Below are 13,265 nucleotides of genomic sequence, written 5' to 3'. Positions count from 1 at the left end.
TTGTTGTGGTGTACCAAACTCTGTTCTTTTAAGTCTGTGGTTTAAGGGTGTGTGTTTTGAGGTTTTCTCTATCCATAGTTAAGAGAAGGGCATGATACCAATTTTTTCTCTTTTCAGATTACCGCTACAATTTGCTGTCAAATGGATATGATTCTATGTTTGCTTTGGACAGCAAAAATATCAAGGAAGGGGTAGGCACTTTCTAGCCAAATTTTAACTGAAGTGAAAGCAAATACTTCATATGGCAGTAAGGTTTGGCTCAGTCTCATTTGTTTTAACAAGCACCAGCTTCAGTTGGTGGTTTTTGTTGTTTTCTGCTTTTTTTCTCCACCCTTCTTTTCTTTGCTTCCGTTCAGATCATGACATAGGGTTCTGGGAATGAATATATGACAACATGGATGAAATAATGTTTTCATTACCAGTAAATTCTTATTGTTGTCTTAAATATACACTGAACACATTTTTGAAACAAATTTTTGTACCACTTATAACTTTATTCTGGATATTACAGAACAAATGTTGCTAATCAACTGAAATACGCAAATGGGGGAAGTGACTATTTGAGCTCCTTTGTCAGCTATGGATGTGTTGATGTTGTCACACTTATCCAGGTTAATTATGAGTGTTAAGTGGGGAATACTTAATAAAAAACTATATTGTTAAAATAGCTGTTTCAAGTTTGTTTTTTGATTGAATTCTGGAGGATTATCCTGATGGTTTTTATTTAGGTTGTTTTACCCGCATCTTTTTGAAGTTTGAGGTTAGCCTCTGCAAATACCTTTTGCTTGCTAAATTACAACAATGCAGCAGAGTCTTCCGAGATTAGACTGGTTGAAACAGCAGCATGCTAAGAAGCAGGAGACTTCCCATCCTCATTAATCAAAACCAAATATGATTGCCCTTGTATAATGTCCGTTACTGTTTAAATGTTGACACAGTAACCATTTCACTGGAGACTTACAGCTGGTTTGTTTCTGTTTAAACTACTGAACAGAAAAGAATTTTAATTTGAACATAGTAGTGGCTTTTGAATACTTATTTAAAGAGTTATGGAAATATAATAAAACTTTAAAAAATCACTTATTTCATTAAAGCCCTTTATGTATTGCACATTTTGGTTACTGTAGCTGAGGTTTGAGGCAGAAAAGCTTTTTTGTTTATGTGGAATATTTTTCTTTTATTCATTTTCACTGACTGTAAATGGGGAGGAGAGAATGGAACAACAGAATTATTTTTTGAAATGCAGTTGATTTTTATCTGAAAATCCTCATTTGTCATACTCAGCTGTCTTTCCAAGTTTATTATGAAGGATTACTTTACCTGACTGGATTTCAGGTAGACTGTTGTTAAAACGCTGTTGCTGATATAAAAGGACAGTAGTCAAGAGTTCAGCAAGGTTCCAGATAGGCTGACTTCACTGCAGTGACTCAGTCTGTGTCTTCTCAAGACTGGGTTCCTAAAACACCAAAAATGGAGAATGTTCTCGTACTTCCTAAGAAAATTATAATGATCTGTAGTTTCATCAGTAGTTTCTGTGGTGATGGTGTTGGAGGTCTATACAAGTTTTTAAACTGCAGAGTTGAGCAAGGTTCAGTGATTAGTTGGATTTCAGTTGATAATGATCACACAAACTCAACGTGTTTCTCTATAGCATGGAAGACACCACGTCGAACTGGGCGTATGGCTAAGACTGTCATGTGAGGTTTATGGTCTATATTTTTCTGCTTTGTCTTGCAGGTTGCCATCACGAAAGCCAAAGTGGATTTCTCCGGCGTGGTGTGCCTGCCCCCTTCCGTCATTGCTGGAAATGGGCTGGACGGAGGAGGGGCTGGCGAAAATGAAGATGAGCCGGTGCTGGTGTCGCTGTCAGCGGCCCCCAGCCCGCAGAGCGAAGCTGTTGCCAATGAGCTGCAGGAGCTCTCCTTGCAGCCCGAGCTGACCCTCAACCTCCATCATGGCCGGAACCCCAACCTCCCTCCACTCAGTGAAAGGAAGAATGGTAAGGGGTGCAGTGTGCTCATGTCTCATGTAGTGTGTCCTCACCAAGTGGTGGTGTCACGGTACACGTTCTGATGACAGATCTGCGTTTTATTGCTTCTCACTATGTTTTTCTGGTAGGAAAAACTAATGATTTAGAGTTGACAAAACCTATTTACACTGTTTGATTGGAAGAATTGATGTTAGTGGCTGTGGAAGTTCCACAGAGTTCCAGTGATAAATGCTTTATATTATTATTTTAGGTGAATACCAGAAACAGCTTCCCTGTACTTTGTGGTGACTGAGTTGTGCAATGCTGAGACAGTCAGTGAAGGGAAGTGATAGCTCACCTTCAGTCTGTAGCCATCTGTAGATTCTTCTTTGCCGCCTTGGTCTACGCTTAACAAGAATGAGTAACCTTCTCACTGCAAATGTCTGATAGGTTCTTTCAGACTTCCTGGAAGGAGAAGCAAGACCTAGAGTTAAAAATTAAATGTCCCAGTAGGCCTTCTGATCCTAGAGTGAGAATGGCCTGTGTATGTTTCAAGTTGCAGGTACCTTATGGGCAACTATATAGTGGCAAAATACAGGGTCACTCAGTGACCAGAATTCCTGGCTTTTAAAGACTGTTAGCTGCCTGAAGCTCAGGATCACCAGGCTGCCATGAAAGCCTTTGCATATTCAGACTCATCCTCTGAGAGAGTGATGAAACCATTTGATACGTGGTGGCTTCTGTTTGTGAATTCCTTTTGGTGATCTCCCTTCACCCCATCTTCTGGGGTATATGTTGGTAACTCTTGGCAATATGAGGGTCTTGCTACAGTCTGAATTCATGCTATCACCTGCAAGGTACTGTGGATTTGAGCATGGTTGAGTCCTGTGCACCTTACAGTGTTGGACATTATGGAGTTGCATGGCACAGTGTATTAGAAATGCTGGGGAGCTTCAGAGTGGCTTTATAGCCAAAACAATGCTTATGGTAAAGTGATTTAGAATATGTGCACTGAGGACAGTAATTTGGATTGAAGGGGTACCTCACTTAACATGGCTGGATCTTTATCTCCAGAAAATGACCATGCCTTTCTCTGAATAGTGTATCAGTATTTTGCAATTTGGAAGAATTGATTAACTTAAATTGATTAAGTGTTGGGTTTTTAAGAGGTTAAAAAGAGTTTCCTCATTCATATACATTATACCGTCATTATGTGATCACAGTTATGTTTACAAAAAATGGAGAAGATAGAAATGGCAATAACAGAACAAAAAACTTCTAATCCTTAATGTTTGCAGTCTTCTAAGATAAAATACAACAGATGGAGATAAAGGTGGTGATGGTGAATAGAAGAAAATTGGAATTTTAGTCAGCAAGGTAGACTGTGATCTCAGTACATCTCAGCTAATGGTAGACTTGGGCATTTTATAGTTACGAAGGCAAGGAAGGATTTCAAATGGAATTTAATTGAGATAGCATTGAAAGTGATAGCGAGCTGGAACATGGGAAAAGCATATGAGCCTTTGTTTCCAGCACCTGACAGCTGGCCACCTGAAGGTGATGTTTTGATTTTTACATCTTAAAAAATGAAACTTTGAATGGTATTGTTATGCTCAGAAGAAAGGATATTCTGGTATGGGAGCAAAAGTCTTCACTGGATTAAGTTGTTGGGATAAGTTTAAAAATTGGTATTTTGGGAATCTTTTACAGAAATAGATAGTTTTCCTCTATCAGAATAATGTTATTTTTATGGACTCAGCTTTGAAGCTGTGTCATTTTGGACTGCAAATCTGCTTGACTGGAACAGGTAAAATAAGAGTTGTGCTTTGAAAGTATTTGAAAAGGAGCACCTCTGCCCAAAGCATTTGCCAAAGAAAACTAGGATATTCCCGGAAGTGACTCATTAGGTGGGTCTTTTCAGAGCTGATTCTTTATCAGGGCTTAGCACAATAGTGGGAATTTTACTGCCGGAGGGGCAGCTTTTCAGGCGAGGCATAAAGTCCAAAGTCCCTGAGCTAGATTACCTGAATATTCCTTATCTTTGGAGGTACACAGGAGATACACAATGCTCTTTTCTCCTAGGCTGCAGTATTTTGTTGCGTGCTGTTTGTGTGTACATTCATTAAAGTACTATGAGAGTTAAAAGTTCCGTTGAAATATGGTTATTTGCAAACTGTCACAGCATAAAAGAACACTTGGTTTAGTGAGCTGTTAAGAAATTTAGCTGACGCATTTTGAATGAATAAATGTCTTCCTTCAAATGGGAACTTCTTAGTTATCTTGGGGTGGAGGTTGCACAGCTGTTGAAAGCTGTTGAGCTTGTTAAAACTCCTTTTTAAAATATGGTGTATCTTTGTTGTTGTTGTGTCCTTGGCTTTAAGCATGTTAAAAAACGTTCAGAGATGATCTGCCAGTTGAGATGGCAATCTGCTTAAATATTTGAGCAATCCAAAGTAGTTGTAGAATATATCTTGTGCAGTCAAACTGCTTCTGTGACAACTTGCCAAATTCAAGGTATGAGGAAGATGCAAGCTGAGTGGCAGTGGGAGGGGAGGAGGTGGTAAGAAAGAGACTTGCTGGAAGCTGCCTATCTGTGTCAAAGGGTCTCCTGTTTGCAGTTCTAGACAGGCGCTGCTGACTCACAGCTGAACTAACTACTTAGCTGAGAGTTTCTAACAGATTAACTCTTTCTGTAGCTTTTGCTAAACAGACTTGGCTTATCTGTAGGTATCTGTAGAAAAGCATTGCATGGGTTTGTACAGTATCTGTTGTGACTGACTGTGGTTCTGGAACATAAACTATTAGCTGAGTTAAAATAGCAATTTCTTTGGCTTGTGAAGCATCATGGAATTATGTATCCCATGGGAAAACTGGGAGTGCAGTCCTGTATACGCATGCTGCCATGTGCCCTAGGACTGCAGATGGCTTTTAAAATTTTTTTTCCTTCTCTTAGAACTGAAGAGCAGCCAGACACAGTTTCTGGGGCTTTTTAAATTGCTTTTGGTTTGTTTCAGATTCAGACTTCTCTTCATATTCTTCCTTATCACAGCTATGCATTCTCCTTGTAGGTGTGAGTACCTAGAAGGATAGGTACAGCTGGACACGGGTGTAAAGACCTTGAACAACCTGACTGAACAGCTGCTGCTAAGTTACACAGTTAAAATGCAATAGAAGATATTAAGGGTATAGAAATCCAGTATGAAGCATTTGAACACAGGTAGCTAGGAAACAATTTTTTGTCACTTCAGTGGAAGGACACCTTATGTGGTAAGGTGTTAGTAAACTATTTTGACAAAATTATTAGGTTCTATTCAAACATCAAGCTTAATGGGACATTTAAGGTGTAGTTATTTAATTTGTGTTTCAAAGTGAGTTTTCTAGTCCAGATTTACATTCCTTCTCTTTTTCTACCCATGTTCATCAAGGCCTCAACTTTCTTTAACTATGAGAGATTACCTGTGACCAACTCATTTGTTGCCACACAAGCCAGAAAAAGACCATACTGAGTCATCTGAAGCTCTTCAGTATATCTTGATTTTTCTCAAGTCACCTGTACTAAGATGCCAAGATAACTTTTCCCAGCCCTTAGGGCAGGGTTAGAACAAGTCCCTGATGAGTGCATTTACAAAAAAAAGAGAAAATCCCCAGCTGATGAGTATACAAATCCTAGGTAGTTTGATAATTTCTTAAAAAAAAAAAAAAAAAGTCCTTCTCCTTAACCTTCATTTCAAATTATAGTAATTGCTCCACTAGCTTATTGACTCTCTCTCTTGACCTGTTCCCCCCCGATGAGTTCATAGTTATCTTTGACCAGGGGTCATGAAAAACATTGTCTTAGAACCCACGGGCAGTCCTGGTTTCTTCTCACTGCAGGCTTGTTGAAGATGAGGTAACATTCTTTCCAGTGAACTGTTGCATTTTATGATTACCGGTTTGGACGGAACTTGCGCCAGCTTGCCAGTGTTTGGGGTTTACTTGATCTGGGATAGTTGCCTTCTACAAAGGCAACCATATATGTTGGGGGAAGAGTCTAGTTGGAATGTGTGGAATTTCAGTATGACTCAACTCACATAAAAGGCATGTGCTTTAGGTATGGAAAGGTACTCGTGTTAGTGCTGTACAAAGCATAGGATAAATAGTTGCTACTTAAGCTGTTGATGATTATACTCAGAAATTGCAGAGCTGAACTTTTAAAATGGTTCTAAAGAGCTAATTTAATGCCTGTGTTCTTATGCCCATTTACTACTAAAATACACGAGTATTAGGGAACCTTATTTTGTTTTAAATAATTGTGTAGGTGATTTGCTCTTATAATTCTTTTATTAGGCTATACATTTCTACCTTCCTTCTCTGCTATCCCTTTTCCATTTTGAATTGTCGTTACACTGAATACAGTTAGATTCAAATACTTCAAATACAACTTATTGTAGGGGTTTGGAAATTTTATTGTTGTCTTCTTGTTACTCTGACTTTAAAAACATTAATAACGTTTTCTTAAAATCATACCATAAACTGTCCTTTTAAGAAGTGAATTATGTGACTCATGAACTCATTTGAGAAGCTAGGCACGTTTACTTATAAACAAGGATGGTATTTTATTTCTGAGAAAGGACTTTAAAGAGATAAGAGTATTCTGAAATTGTTTTCTCAGTTTTTGTGGTTTGGCGTGGGTTTGGGGTTTTTTTTTGTTTTTGTTTTTTTCTTCTAGTATATGTCTGCCTTCTGGAATAGTGTGACTCAAAGTTACACATGATTACCAAGGGGTGGTTACTGCCTCATCCAGAACTTAGATGTGAAGAAGATTGAGTTTGTATTGTAGCAAAAGGACCAAGACAGAAAATATATAGTTTTCTCTGATCTATCCTTCACACACATTCCAGTGAGACTTGCTGTTTTCTCTTGTGTGAGAGTACGGGGAATGGTTGTTAGAACAAAAACAACCAGTCTGTCTTGGATAGATTTGTGTTAAGAGACTTTATGTCCCACGAGACTATAAATTTAGCATGCTGTCTGAAAGAGCTATGAGATCCAGAGCATGACAGAAATGACTGGCCTGTTACTGATGGGAGCTACCAAACAACTGAGAAGTGGTAATCTCCATGAAATATTTTAAACAAACTTTTAAATACTGATGGGGGGGGGGAATAGTTGAGCTGGAAAGAATAATGCCAAAGGCAGCTTTAATGTCGTGGCTTTAACAAGTTAGCTCTCAACAAAGTTTTTGTTCCTTATCAAGTTAACAAGACTAACACCCTTCTACAATCACTGGCTTGTACTATTCCTCTCCTTTCTGTTTTTCCTTTCCAGTTTCTCTCTTCAGTTCGCCTTGAGGTTTCAAGGTTCAGGGCTGATGGATGAACATTAGACACATAATTTGATAGCTGTTTAAAAAACATTTCTTTTTCATGAATTTAAACTGCTTGCTAAACAAGTCAGGCCCGGATCTGGGCAACTGTTTTGTCTGTGTAAGGACTTCTGTTGCTGGTTTTGCTGTTTTAAGTATTAAGGGTAGTAATGGGGAAAAGAAGCCTGGCTGTTTAAAGGGAGAATGCCATTCAGCAGGATTCTCAATCTGTTCTACTTAAACAGAGGGCGGCTGCTTCACGCAAGAAAGATTGCACTATTTCACAATAGTCAATTGCTGTTAGTACTTAGCCAAGTGAATCCTAGCTTTGGGACCTTTGCTGTTTCTGTAATGTGTGGCTTTCTATAATTAATTTTTATTGGAATACTATCAGCCACTTCTGCAGCTGTAGCTCTCCCCCTACCACAGTCGATACATTGCCACAAAGTATAACGAAGAATCTCTGTTGGAAGACATCTGGTAGTGCAGTCTTCATCTTCCTTGCTGGTCAAATAAGCAACATCCTGGTTAATGCATTAAATTTCATTTGCCCCTTCATGGTCACCGACAGTGCACACGTGCGTACTTCAGGGTGTTAAGTGATGTTCCTGGACACTGTGAAGGATTTCCTTTCCACTTGGCTCATACTGCTTCCTCTTGTATTTCCATGTATCACAACAAAAATAAGCATACCTTCTGCTAAAAATGGATGTTTTCCTGTATTTATGATGCAAATGAATATTCAGGGTAGGTGGTAAAGTGACGTATTTCTGTCACTAGTGTCTCTGAATTCTCAGGTTACAGTGCGCTGCTGCAGTTCCTTTTCATTGAGATTGCACAGCAAGAAGGAGCATTTTAGGCCTGCAATTTTTGCCTATTCTGGCTGCAAATGTAGGACTGCAAAAAAAAAAATTTGAGTTCGGGAGAAACCCAGATGAGCTGATTCTTGTCCTTTTACAACATACTGCTGATGTAAGGGGTGTGAAAATCAGATAAATACTACAATATCACTACTCTAAGGGATTTTCCTGCATTTTTTGAAGCTGCTAAATGAGGTTTTGCTGCCTCCTTTAAAGTTCCAGATGTGTTTGTGTGTGGGAAGGAAGATATGTTGCTAAAACCTGTCATGGTCTTCCCTCAGCAGTTGAGCAGCTGTCAGGGAGTTCTTGTATCTGAGTGCTGGAGAAGTCCTGAAGTTATTTCACATTAGAGGGGTCAGCAAATAGGGCTTCAGCAGTTTTGCACACACAAGTACTCATTTTTATGCATACCGTTGTGGCTGGAGAGGGATTCTGACTTGCTATAAAGGGATTTAAAACCTAAAAATTGGTCTGTATCTTAGATGCACAGCTCAATATATTTTAGGGCTTAGTACAAATATATGCATTTACTTACTTAGATGACCTAAAGAGAAATGATGATGAGCCTTGTGGAAAGATGGGGAATAAGGGAAAGATGCTCTGGGGACAGAAGTGTTGGAATTAGTTTGTTAAGATAATTAAATTATCTGTTGGGCAAATTACTTGAGACTCTTTAGAGACCAAGACTGAATTTCCTTTCAGTTGGGAGCTGGAATTATCTAGTGAGGAAAGACTTAATTCTATTTTTATCTTTTACTCAATAGATACTTGACTATAAAAGTTTTGTCCACTATCCCAAATAATTTAAAATTGATAGTTTGGATGTGGGAAACAAGACTGAATTTTTTTAACCCCTAGTGTGGTTGGATGGAGGGTGTGATCCATGGTGGGAAAAGTCTGAGTGACAAAGGCCAGCTTTTTGTTTTTAAGAAACAGACACTACCATCTCTTAGAGTAGCTCAGGTTTAGAGATCAGCAAGGGAAATTGATTAGGGGAGTACTTTAATTATTGAGGAAAAAGGATAGGCAAAGGCTGAAGAAAAGCGACTGATCTATCAGCAGGATGTATATGACTTTGGCCATGTTTCAAAGCTGAGGATGTCTGCGTGTTTATGTTAACATTGTGTCTCCTTGTCCTTGGAATGAAATTGCCTCATCAGCAGAGCCCCTTAGGGGACTGAAAGTCTACCCAAGACGTCATCGTCCTCTTATAAAAGGGGAAAAACTGCCAGTTCTGGTGTCTCTGACCCCTTCCAACCCCTCCCTTCGACTTACAGAGCATCAAGGGGCGGACTTTACTTCTGCAAACTACACATCTTGCTCTCCCTTTGAGTATTCATTTTTCTCCTAGCAGTAATTTGATCTTGGGCTGTTCCAGCTTGCCTGTGGTGAATAAGCAGAGAACTGCATATTGAAAGACTTGAGTTTTCTCACTAGGCACAGTTTTCATCATATAAGGATGAGCATTTCATGCAAGTTTTGAATGAGATTAAAGCTGAGAAGTCCTCTTGGATTATTATTTTTTTTTCTTTAACATATCTGTGTCTATATAAAGAGAGGTCTTTGAGGCCTTGTAAGTGTTGAGAAAAGGATCAACATGACACTGCTGGAACCAGAAATGCAGATGACAACACTCCAATCAGGTATCACTCCAGACATATCCTGTGGTTAAATTTTGCTAGTGAATCATGGTTGCTGAACTATATAGGAAGTGCCAGGAGGCTGTGTGACTTTGGATAAAGACAAATTAGAGAACTGCAGTGATTTCATGTTCAGGTTGCAGATGGGTACTTTTTGGATGTTAAATACTGTTCAATTTAGAGCTTCATCAGAGATAAAATGATCTCTTTTTTCTTCCCTTGTTGGTCTCCAGAGTTAAATTTGCGTGGCTTATGAAGATTAGAAAACTCAGTCAAAGCTAAGACTTGTTCTAAAGAGTTGTTCCTCTGTTTAGCTTTTGACTGATTTATGTGGTTTTGCTGTTAATTATTTTCTGATTAAACATATTCTTGATACTTTGGAGAGATTTTAAATTGCATAGTTTGGGAAAAACTCTTACTTGAAACTTTCCAATACTTGTTTCATATCTTGAAAGTCTGTTTCCTTGAGAATGACAATGGTATTTTGTTTACATGATTGCGTTGTAAGCACTGTGGCCTTTTCATGATGCTGTGCTTACCCTTTAGATAAAGACAGGATTGCATTTCTCACATGTAAGACATGCTAGAGTGAGAATTATCTGTTAATGGGAGCATGATATACTTCTGTAGGGCAGTTTTATCTGAGGCTCTAGGACATTATGTAGTTGTGAAACTCAATAAATATATGTAGAGATATGAATGACCTTTGCTCTATGGATGGCAGCCATAGAGACTGTAACCTTGGTAAGATTTCATCACAAACTTGTAGTAGCCTAGGAGTTTGGGTTTCCATTTGTGTACTCTTAATCTCTTGGGCAGCACTGTCTGAAAAGCAGTACATAGGTAATGCCAAAAGTGTGAAGACAAACTTGTTCCTGAAAGTAAAATGCTTTTTCTTTTTCTTAAGTAATGAGTGGGAAAGAGACAAGTAAACCAGCAATTTCTTAGTTTAATATAGGGTTTTTTAATGTTCTTTTTAAGTATCTGTGAAGATTCTGTATGTCTATAAAGGTCCTGTATGACCTTTTTTTTATAGTCCTGACATATTCTTTGTTGTTTAGAGAACCAAAGTGTGGTTATTTTCTCTCTCCCACTGTAGATAGGAAAGACAGGCCTACATCTTATGTAGTGTTTGTCTCAATTCAGAAGGGTGTTTGTACATAATACATCATTCCTCTAGTTGTACTCTTGCAGTCTGTGAATTTTGGAGGTAGGGTTTAGACACTAAGAAGGTGTTTAGTATTGAACAGGATGCAAATGGCAGAATAGTGTCTAATCTGGCTTTGCTGTAAAGAAAGCTCTTATGTGAAAGCCTGAAAAAAGATGTTGACTTTAATGTGCTTTGTTTCTAATAAGTTTTTTAATTTTCTTTTTCCCCCAAACAAGGAATAGCCATGGAATTTACATTTCAGGGTAATTATAACTAAATTTGTGCAGTATATTCTCAGGAAACTCACATAATAAAGTAACACTTGTTAAAATGAAGAAAAGGGCCTTTGTATTAGTATTGCTTTTTCTCAAAGCTTTATTTGTGGTTGTGTTTCTTGTCACTTCCAAATTATGGGAACTCCTGAGGCTTTCATTTAGTTCTGAGGGTGAGAGTTTCTCCCACTAAGGAGTACTTGTATGGAGCTTTTGCTTAAATCAGCTAACCCTAGTCCTAGATTATGCAGTGGTATACTGTAACGTTGAGGCAATTTCCTGGCAAGCTTACCTTACCTAATGAGGAATACAGATTTATTGCACCTCTTCCATCAGTGGTCAGTCTCTTCTCTCCTGGATCAACTACTGCTGGAAAAATCTTAAGCAAGAAGCAGGCGAATGTTTACGTAAATGGATTCTCAAGATGGGTGGGGAAATGGAGTGTGACAATAGGAACATGTGCATAATAAGTTTTAAAGATCTGTCTTGAATAATGGAAGTGTATTACAAGCTTCTAGATAAGGAAAATAGCTACTTGATGGCAAGACCAATTTGTTCAATTGTCATATTTAGGGACTTCAGATGCTCTTGGTGGCTGCTCTTGTTTGGCTTAGTGAGGTAGTTGTATGTTGGGTAAACTGAGACTTTAGAGGCTGAAATTGGATCTCCTGTCTGTTGAGAGCTAGACTGAGGAAATGAGGACGATGACTTATCTGAGGAAAGACTTAACTTCTCAAATCTTCTTGGTCCTGATGTTCATCTCCAGAGGCCCTACCGGAAAGATGGAAGCTAGAAACAGTTGTCCCAGTCAAGTCATCAGAGTTTCTGAACAGCCACTGAAGAAATAGGAGAATCATGACCTAAGATGGGTGAATAAATTATCCTGGTAGAGCTTGCACTCTGTAGACCAAAAGTTCTTCAAGCCTGCAGGTCAGGAGGCTGTGCTTATTTACTGCTTGGGTATTAATTGGAGTTGACTCAAGAAGTAGCAGTATCTGAAGCCATTGCTGACCTAGGACATAGTGTTTGTATTCTGTGTTGGTGGGCACGTAAAAAGCAACTCCTTTGATACTAAAGATGAGAAAGCATTCTTAGTGTTTTGGAGAAAGAACTGAGGAGGACATTACAACTTTACTCTTCTGGGAGCAGAATAGTTTAAGCAGGGAGGGACTGTTTCTTCAGAACAAAAATAACTGAAGCAAGAACAATATGAACAGTGAGGTGCACATTGTATTAACCAGAAAAAAATTAAACATGCCTGTCAAACTGAAAAAAAGGAGGAGTAAAAAAACCAATGCGAGTGGTGACAGCTGAGGAAGGAAAAAGTAAAAGTGAAAATCAAGCTGAAAAGACATTCCAAAAAGGCAGCAGACCTAGAAAAAAATGCAAAAATAAGACCAAAAAACCTGCTCTATTTGACATCTCATTGGACTACCGAACTTATTTAAAGAACTGGTGTTACTGATCCATCATTCAACAAGCACACGAACACAGTGGGGCGAAATTCTACATTCATTTTCAAGTGTGTAGTTTTGGAACCAGCCCTGGGCCAGTTTGTGTGTTGTCATTCTGTTGACAATGAAGCCGATGTGCAGATCTGTACCAAGCTCTTAGCAGTGGGACATCCCTCATTAGTGTTTTTTCTCCAAGAGTCACTTGGTCTTTTTTGCTGCCCTGACTCTCTCAGCATCAAAATCATTTGTTTTCTTTATATTTATTTGCCGATTCCAAAAGCTTGCTGTTTCCTTCCCTTTATCTACTTCAACCTAATCTCCCTATGTAGCCTCTTTTTTTTTGTTCCCCTGAAGCCTTTTTGTTACTCGTGTCACTATCTCATTATCCCATGTAGAGACCTTGCAAATTCTTTTGCTGTTGGTCACTGTTAAGTCAGGATATGGACTAAACAGTTTTTAATGTGCTCTGGCTTTGTAACAGACTGGCTACTGAAGGAATGAGTCATGAATATTATTTTTCCTTTTTCTTTTTTTTTTATGGAGAGGCAAGAGTGCTAGAAGCATACGTTTTTTTGG

General features: G+C 38.6%; 1 protein-coding gene across 1 annotated transcript in view; it reads left to right on the top strand.

Annotated features, from left to right (window-relative positions):
* Positions 1 to 1,935: 1,935 nt before the first annotated feature.
* Positions 1,936 to 13,265, top strand: part of MRTFA (myocardin related transcription factor A) — a gene marked incomplete at its 3' end in the record, with an annotated part of 74,249 nt that continues 62,919 nt past the window's right edge. Inside the window, exon 1 of the mRNA XM_082279731.1 lies at positions 1,936 to 1,999. The remainder of the gene's footprint in view (positions 2,000 to 13,265) is intronic.

This window comes from Coloeus monedula (assembly GCF_965178545.1).
Source record: "Coloeus monedula genome assembly, chromosome: 4".
Taxonomy (NCBI): Eukaryota; Metazoa; Chordata; class Aves; order Passeriformes; family Corvidae; genus Coloeus; species Coloeus monedula.
This window is presented reverse-complemented; position numbering and strand designations above follow the sequence as displayed.